Consider the following 13,965-nt stretch of genomic DNA (forward strand, 5'->3'; position numbering starts at 1 on the left):
CCAGGAGTAACTATTGCTTATCATCGTTTTACTATGTGCCAGGCAGTGTTCTGAGTGCCTTCCATGGAACATCGCATTCACTTCCCACAATCAACTCATGAGAAAAGTTCAGTGGGCCGGGCCTGCCAGAGCCTAGTAAGAACGTGCAGGGGGAGCCTTGTGCCCAGCTCCTGGTGTGGACAGCGCGACCAGCGGCCTGGTTATCTCTGCCGTGGGCAATGGGGCATGTAGACACAGGGCCAATGGCTGGTACCCAGGTCGGGCCACTTGCAAGTAGGGGTGAGTGGGTGAGGGAGAGAGGACACCAGGAAGCAGAGATGAGAGAGACCAACCTGAGGGATGGAAGGACACGCTTCTGTTGGAATTTCCGAATTCCCAGGACACAGGACACCGCACTGCGGCCTGTGCGTTCCAAGTGGCTTCCTTACGTAGGATCCACTTCTTGATTGGAGCGAGTTTGAGAGGGCTTCTGCGCTTGGCAGCCTTGACCGGGGCCCAAGGTCACACGTTTGGGATCTGGGTACATTCACTAGTCCGTACACATTATGAGGAGAGGCGCTCGGGATCAGGAGACACGGTCCTGTCCCAGCAGCGCCGTTAGCCCGCGGGACCTCAGCCACCCTCTCCGGCCTGCAGTTTCCTGACCTGTAAAATGGCGGTAGATCAGCTTCTCATGCCTGCTTCCCAGAAGGAGGGTACGTCAAACTAAAGAGTGTTGGAGGCATTTAGAAGGTTATAAACCAATACATACATGCAAATAATAGTTCTTACATTGGCCGAAATAAAAATATACCCATCTCACCTCTTATATTTTGAAATCTACATGAAATACCTCTACATTGGTAACATTTCTGAGAGTCCCCCTGGCGTTTTCATTTCAGCAGATGTTCTCAGACGGGCTCTGACTGGTAGGGGACCAAGAGACCTGTGCCTTGTCTGTCACACGCACTTCCAACGTGCGGCGGGTGGGACCTGAATAATGTGCATATTTACTTCTTCCTCAGGGCCACGCACAACGCAGACGCTGATAAATGTGCGCTGAGTGAACACCCGACTCACAGGAAAGATGGATGGGTGTCGTTCTAGGAAACGTCACCTTCTAGGGAAGTTCAAGATGAGTTTTCAGCTGCCCGTGATTACTTCTATTCTACAAAAACAATAGGAAAAATAGTCACGTACATTTTACATGCAGTGCATACACAGTTCATAGGTGCTTTTATACTGGGACAGTGCAAATCAGATCAGTCTTACTGACCCAGCTGGATGAGGAGCTATTTTGAAGTTGAGGTTCCTGTATCCACTGGTTGGTGTGGCTGTATTTTGAAGACCATGTACAATACTGCTCAGTAGAAAAAACTTTCCAATCTTCTGGGACAGAAGGTATTCACCACGTCAAGATTTCAGTATTTTCAAACTTATCAACGTAGTGTTCCATTAGTCCAACAACCAGGAATCTAATTATAAAAATACCCCCAAGCCCCCACATGCCCTGTGATGAAGATGTGTGACCTGTGCAGGTATAGGCTTCCTACCACTGGAGGTACCCAAGCTGTTGCCGAGCAACCATCTCTGGGTGGGGGGGGCGGAGTGCGAAGGGCAATGTTAACCTGGATGCTGGAATCAGATCACGGTACCGGGGACTTGCTGTTTGTTTCTCTAGTGCCCATGGGGCGTTGTTCACCAACCTCGAGGAGTTCACAGTCCAGAACAGGGGGCAGCGAACTACAACCACAAGCCCACTCTGGTCTTTCACCTGATTTTGCAAATAAAGTTTTATTAGAATGTAACCACGCCCATTCATTCACATACTGTTCCCCAAGGCTGCTTTGATACTGCCAGGGCGGAGTTGATCAGTTGAGACACTAGGGACCATCTGGCTCCCGGAGCCTGAAATACTTGCTGTCTGGCCCTTTGGGGCAAGTTTGCTGGTTCCCCCACGAAGCAGCAGACTGCAGAGTTTGGCACGTGCTTCCCAGAAAACGCATCCTTACCTACTGGGGAACACGGAATATTAGAACTTCTCCGTATGTTTATTTTTAGCTTATTTTAATTTTTTCCTAGTTCTAAGTCTTAAGTTCTTTATCTCTACAGTGCAGATATGAACACTACTTCATGGGATTGTTGTGAGGGTTAGAAGTGATGATGCCCGTGAAATACTTCTCACAGTGTGAGCCCACGCGCCTAACCACTGCGCTGATTGGACCGGGACAAGAGAGTGGAGGTGAGGGGGGGAGTAGGCAAGGAAGGGACGTCACGGAAGGCGTGGTGCAGGAAGTGTGACTGCACTTGTAACTTTAAGTTCGAGGACTTGGAAGGACAACCGGCAGCTGCCACCTCCCTCAGTGTTGGGGGGGGGGGGGGGGGGACTTGCTGAGCCAAGCCCTAATCTTCCCAGTGAGAGAAACCTTGTCTCTTCCCCCTGTGTTTGCCACGTCTCGAAAGGCCAGAGAGATTTTTTTTTTTTTGCCTGCCAGCTTTTCCCTTGGTCCAGAGAAGTGCGTGCCTCTGTAATTTCGATCTGGGCTTTCTATCGCTAAGAGAAACTAGTAATGATTTGCCAATGAGATGCAATTACAGTGCCTGCCAAGGTCGATATTCAATCAGTGGTCTCATTCTGAGTGCGGCTTTGATCAGCTGGTCAAAATTTCCCTTTCTTTAGATGCTTTGTAAACCACGATCGATTGAGAGGTTTAGGGATGTAAGACTGGGGGAGGTGATTTTATTTTTAATCTGACCTTTGAGCAGCGCCTCCCACTGGCCAAATGTGACCAAGTCTCCCTTGGGCAGCCCCCTCCCCCCCTGAGACCAGACTGAGCACCGCTTTGCTTTAGGCCGGTCTCCTCTCCTCCCTCATTAAGAAGATCATTCCGCAGGTTTTGTGGGGAGATCGGGAATTCGCACTGGTCAGTCCGTTACAAAAACGGAATGCATTTTTCATCAAACATTTTTTCCCAGTTCTTTCGCCTCTGCTTGCTTGCATTTTTCCTCATTTCTCAACCCCCCACAGGGCCTCTTAAACTTTCCTCTGTCAGCTGGAACTGAGCTCTCCCCTGAGTTTGGGAATCTCACTGAAAATCACGAAGCCACCAAATTAGGCCAGTGTTCCTCAAACAGTGCCCCTTGGGAGTGCCGGTCTGGGGGACCACCGAAGGTCTTTGGCCGATTTAGAGGACTGAGGCAGGATTTGGCTAAGAATAAATCAAAATGGGCTTGAGAAACATTATTCTGGAGACCCAGGCCGACGTTACTGGATTGGACCGTGCTGTTCAGCTGGGTCACGGAGCAGGCTGCCCAGTGGGTTGGGGCCGCCTCCTTCTCGCTGAACGTCCCGCAAGTCTGGTTTACCCATAGTCCAAAGGCCGAATTTTCATCCCGTTTTTGATGTGGATTCGCATTTACTTAAGATGTAACCAGAGGCCTCAAGTAGAGTATGACAACTCTTCCGCGAGGCTAAGGTTTTATGATTTTATATTTAAATTGTAAGTCTCTGTTCAGTAAAAAGGAAAAATAAAATAAAATTAAACCTTTAATTCTTCTGGATTTTACTTTTCTAATGTGACAACATGCCTTAAATTTAAAATATATATGGTTCGGGTCCCAGAAATCTCTGTTATGGGAATCTAGTCTAATGAAATAATAACCCTGGGGAACTTTTATGAATGAGGGCATTTATCACAGCGTTATTTGCTGAAGCAAAAGCAAAACACAACAGAGAACACATGGATGTCCATCGATAAATGAAAGATTAAGTAAATTCTGATATAATTCTATGGTAGAATATTAAGTGTTTCCTCGAATAGACAGTTAAGTCTCTAACTAAGGACCCAGAGGACGGTCACTAACGTACTGTCATGTGAGAAAGCACCAGATGACAATGACAACCCCCAATCCTTCAGAACAATGTTCGTTTCCAAATGTAGAAGGACATGACTGGAGAAACAGCTGGTACATTTTACTTTTGTGGGGAACAGAGGTAGATGATTAATATTTTTTCATACAGAGCGATACTCTTCCGCTGGTTTCAGTGGTTGTGGGGAACACATGTGAGTTCTGCAATTTGATAAAAGATTACTTCTGACAAGAAGATTTAAAAAATAGATAACACAAGTCAACAAGCAGAAAATACTCTTGTTCTTCTTAGAAAACACATCACCGAACTTTTCGGGAGCTGCTCACACGTGTGTTGTGCTGTCCCCGGTCGGTCACCCTTCTGGAGAGCTGGGTCCGTGCAGGTAGGGGAGAGAGTCCCGGGTCTGGCCCCGTGACAGGACGGATGCTGGACCTGCTAGTCTCGGGTTCTGTTGACTTGACCTTTATGCTTTTCCTCAATGGAATCCCCCCTCTCCCCACCTCCCCCGTGAGTCATCTGCCACCGAACCCACTAACGGTTAAGATGATACCAGCTGAACAATATCACTGCAAACGTTTAACCTGTTTCTCTTTGGCTGCCTCCTGAATTTGAGTTATTGTTTTGCTTTTTAGAAATAAAAAACAATTAGGCCGGGAGCACCCAGGACCCAGGGGTGAGTCGAGCCTCCTGGGAGCTTCTGTATAACTCGGGGTAAATGACTGCCAGTCACAGATTTCTCCAGTACACAACAGAGACCTCTTCAGTGGCATCACTGGAGATAGAAGGCAGCCTAATCATGAATAATGGTCATGAAAATGCGTTGTAGTCTTTAGAAATTTAAAGCACTGTTAACAATCTCATTTTTCTATGATCACCGTCCTTTTGTGAAAACAAAGGTGGCTTCCCTGCATGTGAGGTTTCAGTGGGAAGTGACATTTGGCTTCTGGTCTTCCTGCCTTTGGTGCTTCTTTAGCAGAGCACGGTTTTCAACCAGGGCGCCGCAAGAATTTCTAAAACATGCAGTGCCTGACTGTGTAGTCAGGGACACTGCCCTCTTTTCCCTGAGATTGTCCAAGAAAACAATGGCCCTTCAGTGTGAAGGGATCAAAATCATATCTATTGTTTTCTTGCGGTTGTTGCAAAAAAAAAAAAAACAGTGTATTTTTGGCTGTGCTGTAGAATTTTAGTAATTAGTTCATGTGGGCCATGAGATGAAAAAGGTCAAAAATCACTGTAGTACAGGCTTATGTTCAGTATGATTGATGTCAGAGAAAACTTTACAGATATGTAGAACACCATTTTGGTCAATTTTTAAATTTAAAAAAATTTTTATTTAGAGAAGAAGGGAAGGAGAGAAACATCAATGTATGGTTGCCTCTTGTGCGCCCCCAAGTGGGGACTTGGCCCGCAACCCAGGCATGTGCCCTGACTGGGAATCGAAGCAGCGACACCTTGGTTCGCAGCCGGCACTCAATCCGCTGAGCTACGCCAGCCAGGGTGGTCAGATTTTTTCTTTCTGCCTGTTGGGTGAGGAGTAAGCGTTCCCACGGCCTCCTATGTTGTGGCAATCAGCAAGCCTTTGATCAAAACGCAACCATTAACTCAGAGCCCCTGGATTTATTTAGTTTTTTCATCACTGGATCACAACAATAAAATAATCCCCTTTTGTAGCATTTTTAGTTTTAACACAGATGCTCAGTCTGTTGTTGTCTAGTCCTGATTTAGGTTAGGCATTCTAGATCACACATTTGCCCCCTCTTTCGAGACAGCACAGAGGTGTTGCCTTAATAATAGGAATATTGGCCCTGGCTGGTGTGGCTCAGTGGATTAAGCGCTGGCCTGCGAACCAAAGGGTCACCGGTTCGATTCCCAGTCAGGGTACATCATGCCTGGGTTGTGGGCCAGGTCGGGCCCCCAGTAGGGGGCAGTGGAGAGGCAACTACATACTGATGTTTCCCTCTCTTTCTCCTTCCCTTCCCCTCTTTCTAAAAATAAATACATAAAGTCTTTAAAAATAATAATAACAGAAAATTGTATTGTGCATAAAGGTGGGACTCCCTAACAGCAGGTGCCCATTGTGAGAGCCTATTAGCAAGCAGCGTTAGTGTGTTTATTACAGGTGACTGACTACTTGTACACCTGCTATCTCAATCCTTAAGGCAAAGGTTCAGAGCGGGGCACACACGAGGCGCTCGCTTTTTTATGATGGGCGGAGGGGGCCTAACCCATTCTTATTAGCTGAGCAACTTAAACTATTTTAACGCATGGACTGAATTAATGGTCATAGCAAATGGACACCAGGGACAGCTAGCTCTACTAATTTCTGTCCCAAGTAACCCAGAGATGGCTCCTTCTCAGATAGGCTAACAGGTATCCCTGCTGTGAGGCAGCCACCGAACACTTCTGAGGCCATTTTGGGGGGAGAAGCCCCTCTAACCCACGGCAGACTCTTATACCAGCCCCCACACCCCCCTTCTCCCCTGCACCCAACTGCGGAGAATTGCTTAGCTCTTGTAAAAGGCGGCATTGAAGGACTGCTTGTTCTTTTTCGGGTTTGCAAGCTATTAACTCATTTCAGACATAAAGAACGGGGAGTTGCCACACGTCCAGGACGTGTGGTCCAGTGTTCCTCTGACGGAAAGGGCTGGGCCCATTGCGCTTCCCATGACGAAGCGTGTGCACCATGTTCCGTCCAGACTTCGGGTTCTCTTTGTGAGTTTCTGGCAGCTGCCGTCCTGCAGGAGGGCGCCGCGGAGTGACTCTGCTAACAGTGTGTCTGCTTGGGGCTTCTAAAGGCGACCAGACCGGTCCCTAGCCTCACGGGTTTCAGGTGGGTTTTCCAGAGCAGATGCACCACTGCTCGGCGGCTGTTTCTTACCCGTGGAGGGGGAGCCGTGAGCTGCACCCCTGGGTGTTTCCCCAGCACGGAGAACGTAGCCTGGGTTCCTCCGTCTTCCACGCAGCCTCACTTCACAGAGGCAAAATGGGTGACCCCCAGTCATCCAACTGCAAGTACCACCGGCGACAGCTGGAACAGCTTGTCGGGAAACGGATCGATGGAGCTTTTCACAAAGGAATCTGCTTGATCAATATCACCGAGCAAGCCCAGAAGGAACAAACAGATCACACAGGTGTTTCCTTGATCAATAGAAGTTACACAGAAAACATGTTATTGGGATATTTCCATGAACATATCATAGATGCGTCCAGCTGATAGCCCTTAATCTGGGAGTGACAGCCATGTGCCAAAGAGAGAGGAGACACAGCGTATAGGATGTTAGACCCTTTGAGACGTGCTCTCGGTGCTGAGCATTAACTAGGAAGATGTAACTCTGGTTTTGAAGGAAAAATGGCTTAGCTCTTTGACATTCTAATTTTTCCCCACTAAATTGGCTTTAAATTTGAGGATGGAGTAGATTATTTTGGTGTCTCAATACTACGGGCATACATATATGAAAGATGTAGCGAATTCTCACTGAGGGGGTCACCATTCCCTCCAGCTGGCCAAAGACTAGTGCTAATCCCAGGAACCTGCCCCTGTCCTCTCCGCCCTCGCCTTTTTCCAAGTCACCTTGGGAGAGCTCCAGTTCTAAATGTTACAAAATTTCCTGACAAGTGGCCCAGAGGCGTGGACCCTGGGAGATGCTGAAATACCTGGAAAGGAAGCCCAAGGCATGCATACAAGAAGACACTGAGACATTACCTAACTTTTCCTGGTGTTTTATGTCTGTATCAATTATCTATTGCCTCATAAAAAATGTTCCGTAAATGAGCGGTTTAGAGTAACGACTATTTTATTTATTTATGATATCTTGGGCCAGCAATCTGGGCTGGGCTCAGGGGTAAGCTTTTGTGCTGGTCTTGCCTGAGATCGCGCCTGTGTGTCCGTAATTCAGCTGCTCGCCCGGGCTGAATCGTCCCAGTTAGCCTCACTCCATCTCAGGCAGTCGGGGCCGAGCATCTCTCTTCATCGGTTCTCTCACCTCCGGGAAAGCTAGCCTGGATCTTCCAGGAAGGTCCTGCATTTCAAGAGGATGAAAGGGAAAGATGCAGGACTTTTGAGGCCTAGTCTGGGGCGGCTGGTCAGATCAGATTTAAAGGGGGATAGAAATAGACCCCACCTCTTCATGGGGGAGCGGCAAAGTCGCATCGCAAGGGGGTAGTGTACAAGGATGGAAAGGGTTAGCGAAGCCATACTTACATGGAGACTCTATCATTGTTTCCCGCTATCTCCCCACCTCCTGCCTGCCAACTCCTGCCCCAGCCTCTGCGCCAGTACACATGAACTGACCTCATTTAAGAAGCCAGGTTCTCTGTGCCCCGAAGGAGGTGGCAGCGGGGAAGGGGTGAAAGTGTGGAACTCAGAGGGAAAAAAGTCTTTTCCAGGTTTTTATGTTCTAAAGGACTAAGCCTAAGGGTAGGAGGAAGGCAATGCATGGACAAGATGTTGGGGAGAAGCATCTTGACGAGTCATTGCCTCCAGAGCTGAGTAGTTAAAATTTGATGGACTGGGCTTGGAGTTCAAGGTCAAGGCAGAGAGGATGCAGAGGTGAGGATCCACATAACTACAGGAGGGACCTGAAGCAGGCTTGCAGAGAGGATGGTACCCCAATGTGGTGGGAGAAACACAATAACTCCCACGGTATCAAACATGTTTCAGAAGTAACTGGAGAGCCGCCCAACCCAGGGGGCCAAGGGCCCAAGGGAAATTGGAGATCCAAGTGCAACCAAAGCCAGAGGGAGGACGGGAGGCGGTGTCTCAGAGGGTGTAGGCGCCAGTGGAAAACTGGGGGGACCAGGGCCTGCCTTCCCTTGCCCCCTTCCATGCTGCCCGTGCTAAGAAACTGCTTACTCCCACCCAGCCCCGGGACCTTCTCTGGGGGAAGAGAGAGAGGCAAGTTGGTTGAGGTTACTTCCCTACTATCGTAGCGGGACAGGGCCCTGATGTCTGTGTGTCTCGGTGAATTCCATGGTCAGGTCTCCGGAAGCTGTGCTGTTATTCCAGGGCCTTGTCAAATGCAATGCCAGTGGAATTCTGGGTAAACAGCATCAGGGAGAGCTTTTTTTTTTTTTTTTGAGGGGGGACTCTTGGTTTTCTGAGAAATGAGAATATGTAGTGTGTTTATTCTTTCCATTTAATTGAAGACGGATGAGGTTCTCCCAGAATCCAACAGTGAATTTGTCCCACACGTGATGATGAGGGGGATAGTGTTTATCTCACACGTCATCGGGGCCGTCATCAGGTCAGGTTCCCAATGTTTTCCCCACGCTCACCTTCTTTAATTGAGTGAGTATTTGGGGCACCTATTATGTGCCAGGTGCTGTGGAAGCCACGATGGAAATTCTAAGAAGGGGTCCTGAGGGGAATCTTTGTGTTTTCCACTATAGGGGTCAACTGTGGAGTCCCACCATCAAGTCCTAAGTGGGGCTGGACGACTCCTTGCAGGGGGGCACCCAGGGAGTTATTGGAACCAGCCTGACATCAGTCTTCCCTGGGACAGACCAGCTCACACTGGCTCACCTCTGGCAAATATTCCTGACCTGCACCAAAGAGGGAAGCACAATTAATTACCAGGACGTACCATGCATGGGTCATACATGCTATGCTACAGGACATACCTATATTACATCCCTAAATCTGGTCCACACATCTGACTGCCCAATCCTGTGCCCATCTACAAGGGCCCACTTGTAAATTACCCAGAGTAGTAAACATCATCTTCCTTACATCTTACGATAAACAAAAAGCGTTTTGACAGTTCTGTTAGCTTTGCCCAAAACCTTACTATCCTTACAGGAGTGACAGGACCTGACCTGCTCAGCTAAGGCAATGCGAGGATGGTGACTAGGACCCAATGATGGGAACAATTACGCTTCCAGACTTTGTAGGAAATTAAACCGCACGCACTCTTAATAATAACCCGAGAACAGAAGCAGAATCCACACGGCTTTGGGAATTCAGTATCAGTTCATCAGTATGTTTTTTTATGATCCTGCTTAAACCCACTCCAAGCATAATGAGAACTGATAAGTTTCCTTCCTTTTTTAACTTCCAAAGAAATCGGGCAGGGAGCTGGGGAGAAAGGGCAATGCCGACAGTTATATGCAGGAGCGCCCGGCCCTTCCTTATTGATCATCGCTCCTCTGGGCACCCTCCGAGAGACAAGCGTGTGTAATTCTAGGGGCAAAAATCTTTTCTCTGACAGTGAACAATCTGTAGTTGTATCTGGGATAAGCCCAGCCAGACTCAAAAATTGGTAAGATGTCAGATTGGAGCCAGGAGAAAAACTTCAGATTTCTCGGGGATGTGAAATCGCTGTTAGATTTCAAACAGAACAAAACAATAAAAAGAAAGAAAGAAAATTAATTTAAAAAGCCACTGATCTATTTACTTGCTACCAGAAAAATCGACCGTTGAAAGTTTACAGAATTCTGATTTTTTTGAAATAGTCAATCAAAATGGAAGCCCTCAAAAGCGCTGGTTTAAAGATTTCCCTGCCATTAGCCTGGAGGGACACAACTGGAGAGGTAGCTTTCTGCTGCTGAGGTTCCTTGGGCTTTTATTTTTGTTGGCATTGAGTAGCTAAAAGTAGCTGAGGGCTAACTCCGATGTTGGCAAGGAGAAAGCAATGCTCTTACGAGGTTTTTGTTTCCCCTGAAACATTCTTACATACGTTTTAAGGTCTCAATAACATTTGAACATTTCCAGGACATTCTGTACCTCGCCAAGTTGATGGGCAGGACTCTGCCACCTGCATATCATGTACAGGGATCTGTCCCGAAAGTGGTCAGGCCTGGATCTGTCCTTGGGATGAATGGCCGGAATCAAGGCTGTGGCCAAGGCCCCGGTGGCACCAGGCTCTGGAGTGAGACAGACAGGGCTGCTCGTCCCAGCTCCATCTCTCTCCATCCAGGGCAGACCACGTGCCCTGTCTGGTCCAGTTCCCTCGTCTGGAAAATGAGAGCAATAACGGGGTTCAACTAACAGGTTTGTTGTGGCCATAATGGCGACTTTTACGGCCCTTAGCTTTGTGTAGTGCACATACAGTAAGTGCCTAATAAATGACATATACTACAACAATGCACCGTGGCCTGCTGGGTTTGTCTGTACAGTCAGAGATCCTTATCCCTGGTGGGGGGTGAGATGCGGGGGGAGGTGTGGGTAGAAGCTCGAGGGAGAGGGGCATGAGCTTGCGTGGGACAAAGTAATATCTTGGCTGCTTCCACCTGAACTCTACAATTATTAATGGGCCTAATAAACTGCAATAGTACTAATGGCACCTGTAATTTTTTCACCAATAGGAATTTCTGGTGTTTTCATATGCTATTAAGGTCATCACAGGGATCATGAAATAGCATCTTTGCACAACGGTGCGTCACAATTATAGTAGATCTGACATCGGGTCTTGTTCGGCCATGTCACGGGCCCACATGTTACGGCTGGGCAGTCACTCTGGGAAGCTGGAGGGGGCAGAAATGCTGTCTCCCTCGTGCGTGGCCTGTCTGCAAGAAGCAGACACGTCTGGGAGGAGAGAGCCCCCACGTCAGGACTGGCGGACATCTTTCTCTTTTCGGTCCTTTCTTCTGCAGCCGCCACAGATGCAAGGGAACATAGGAAGCTGGAGCTCTCAGTTCTCTGGCGTGAGCACCATTGCCTGATCCAGTCTTGAACTCTGCATGCAGGGGTCGAAGCAGAGCCTAGAATCCAACTAGCTATTGTTTCTGACAGAGTGTTTTGAACAGGATCTCCACAGGGAAAGAGTACAGAATGGGCTTATCCGAGGCCCAAACGTCCCTAACAAACGCCTGTAAATATCCTGGTTAGACAACCCCTCTAGTAAGATGTTAACACTGCATGAAGACCGACTGTGTCCCAAGGACCACACCAAGTTGTTCACATATATTATCACCTCGAATTCTCACCATCACCTGCCGTCTGGCTGCTAATGCCGTGACTGTACGGAGGAGAGAATTGGTGGGGCCCAATAACTTGCCCCAAACCACCCACTAGTGAGTGGGAGAGGGGAACCCAAACCCAGGCCCCGTGATTCTGTTGCTTCTACGACTCCCACAAAGTCCAACAGGAGAGGCAGATATCTTAGTATAAAAAGTCCGATACCTTTATTATAATGCATCGTAGGGAAGAAAACTCCCAGTTGTACAAAAATGACACAGAGTTGTTGTTTTTCTAGACTTTTTTCCTTGGGTGAAATCAGGACAATTTTTTTGAAGCAAATTCTTTCTTTGTATCGATGCTGAAATACTTGGAATTATTTAAAAAATATCTTCTCTTTCAGATAGGATTGAGTTTTTTCTTGCTGGTAAATGAATTTCAGCATAAGCCCTCTGCTAAGAACTCCATTCCTGGGAACTAGAAGTTTTTTTGCTACCAAAAACCCTGGTTTTGGCTCCTCCTTCATTAGGACCTTTCTCAGTCAGTGGCCCAGTCACCCATCCGTGGGGACAAGCCAGTTGCCTGGGCAGCGCCCCTCCTCTCAGCACACATAGGCGGTTCATTGGTGAAATTGCATCAGTCTGAACCTTCTATACAGATCTTAAATACAAGGTGTCTGCTCCGTCCCATCTCTGCCACCACCACCCTGGCCAGACTATCCTGATCTCCTGCCTGGCCTGTGTGATGGACGCCCATCCAGCTCCCTCTGACTGGGCTTCTCTCTTCTCTTCTCCATGTGGAGTCAGCTGTCTCCCTCCGAGATCCTTCAGTGATCTCCCCTTGCTCTTAGGATGATATCAGACCCCCTTAACTTGGCCCACAAAGCTCCCACCTGGGTGACCCCTGCACACTCCCTGCCTCGCCTCAGCCCAGGCTCCCTTCACGTTGTCAGTTCCCCTGACCCCCCCGTATCAGTCAGGATGCGACAGATCACGCTGCATCAACAACCACCCCCCAAAGCTCCACACCTAAAAGCAGGAAGGTTCGGTGACTTCTCATACTGTGTGTCCAGGGGGTGTATCAGCAGTGGCAGGTGGGGACGCACTGATCGGGAGACAGCACGCTCTCCCGTGTCACACTCCATTGGCAAGAACAGTCATGTGTCCACATCTACCTTTAACCAGGCAGGGACGCACAGCCTCTGCCCAGGTGACAGCCCGAGGCAGCACCAGGCCGTTCTGCCTGCCCTCTCCCCCCACAGGCCTTTGAACCCGTGGGTCTCTGTCCCTGGAGCGCTCTCTCCTCTGTTGGGGAGCCGCTCCTGGTTACTCTTTCGATCTAAGCTCAGACTTTGGGGAGCCTTCCCTGACTGGGTCAAACACACTTATTACAGGCTCTCGTAGCAACATAAGTGTGTACAAGCCTCGTTGTAACTGCAGTTTTCTCTTCGTTTGAGCATGTGATTACCGCCTGTGTCTAAGACTGGACACTATAAAGACAGTGATGGCGTTGGTCTGTGCTTGCTTGGATGAGAACAAGAACCACAGAAACAGCTTACCACAGATCGCAGACCAGGCATGGTTCCGAGCGCTATGCCGGGATGACTCATCAGTATTTACAGTAGGTCTGCGAGGTCGGCTGCTCCACATTTTACAGACAGAGAATGGTGGCACAGTCGGGGGAAGGGACTTATGCAAGTCCCCGTAACTAATACATAACGGGGAGCCAGGATTCAGACCTCTGCCTTCGTCCACCGGAATCATTCTCGTAAACGCTTCAATTTGCAGCCCTTCCAGCATCTGGCTGGTCCACGGCACCAGGAAAAGAGCTAGGAGAGTGCTGGTTGCGTGAGCCGGTGGAGGAGTGCAATAGTATTGTGCAGACCACACTCAGGAGAGGGTGCACACAGGGCGACTTTCCTGGAATGTCCCCACTGGAAGGCGCCTTAGCCATCTCCCAGCTTCATTCTCCCATCTCAGGACTGACCAGCGCGCGGGCGGGTGCAGAGTCCGAGTTCTGGCTCCTGGGCCGGAACCGTGGGCAGGCTCACCCCACCTTCATCCCCGGAGCTGCCAGGTGGAAAGTGGCCCCAGGGAGATTCCCCCAGAGGAACACTGGAAACTTGTGCAGTGAAGGACTTGAGTAGGCGTATTTTTTACCTTCCTCTTTCTGTTCTGAAATTAAATATGCCAGGACAAAAAAAAAAAGCCAAAGGTAATGA

The sequence above is a fragment of the Artibeus jamaicensis genome, unplaced genomic scaffold (assembly GCF_021234435.1).
Source record: "Artibeus jamaicensis isolate MK-2021 breed Jamaican fruit bat unplaced genomic scaffold, CSHL_Jam_final contig_3152, whole genome shotgun sequence".
NCBI classification, from domain to species: Eukaryota; Metazoa; Chordata; class Mammalia; order Chiroptera; family Phyllostomidae; genus Artibeus; species Artibeus jamaicensis.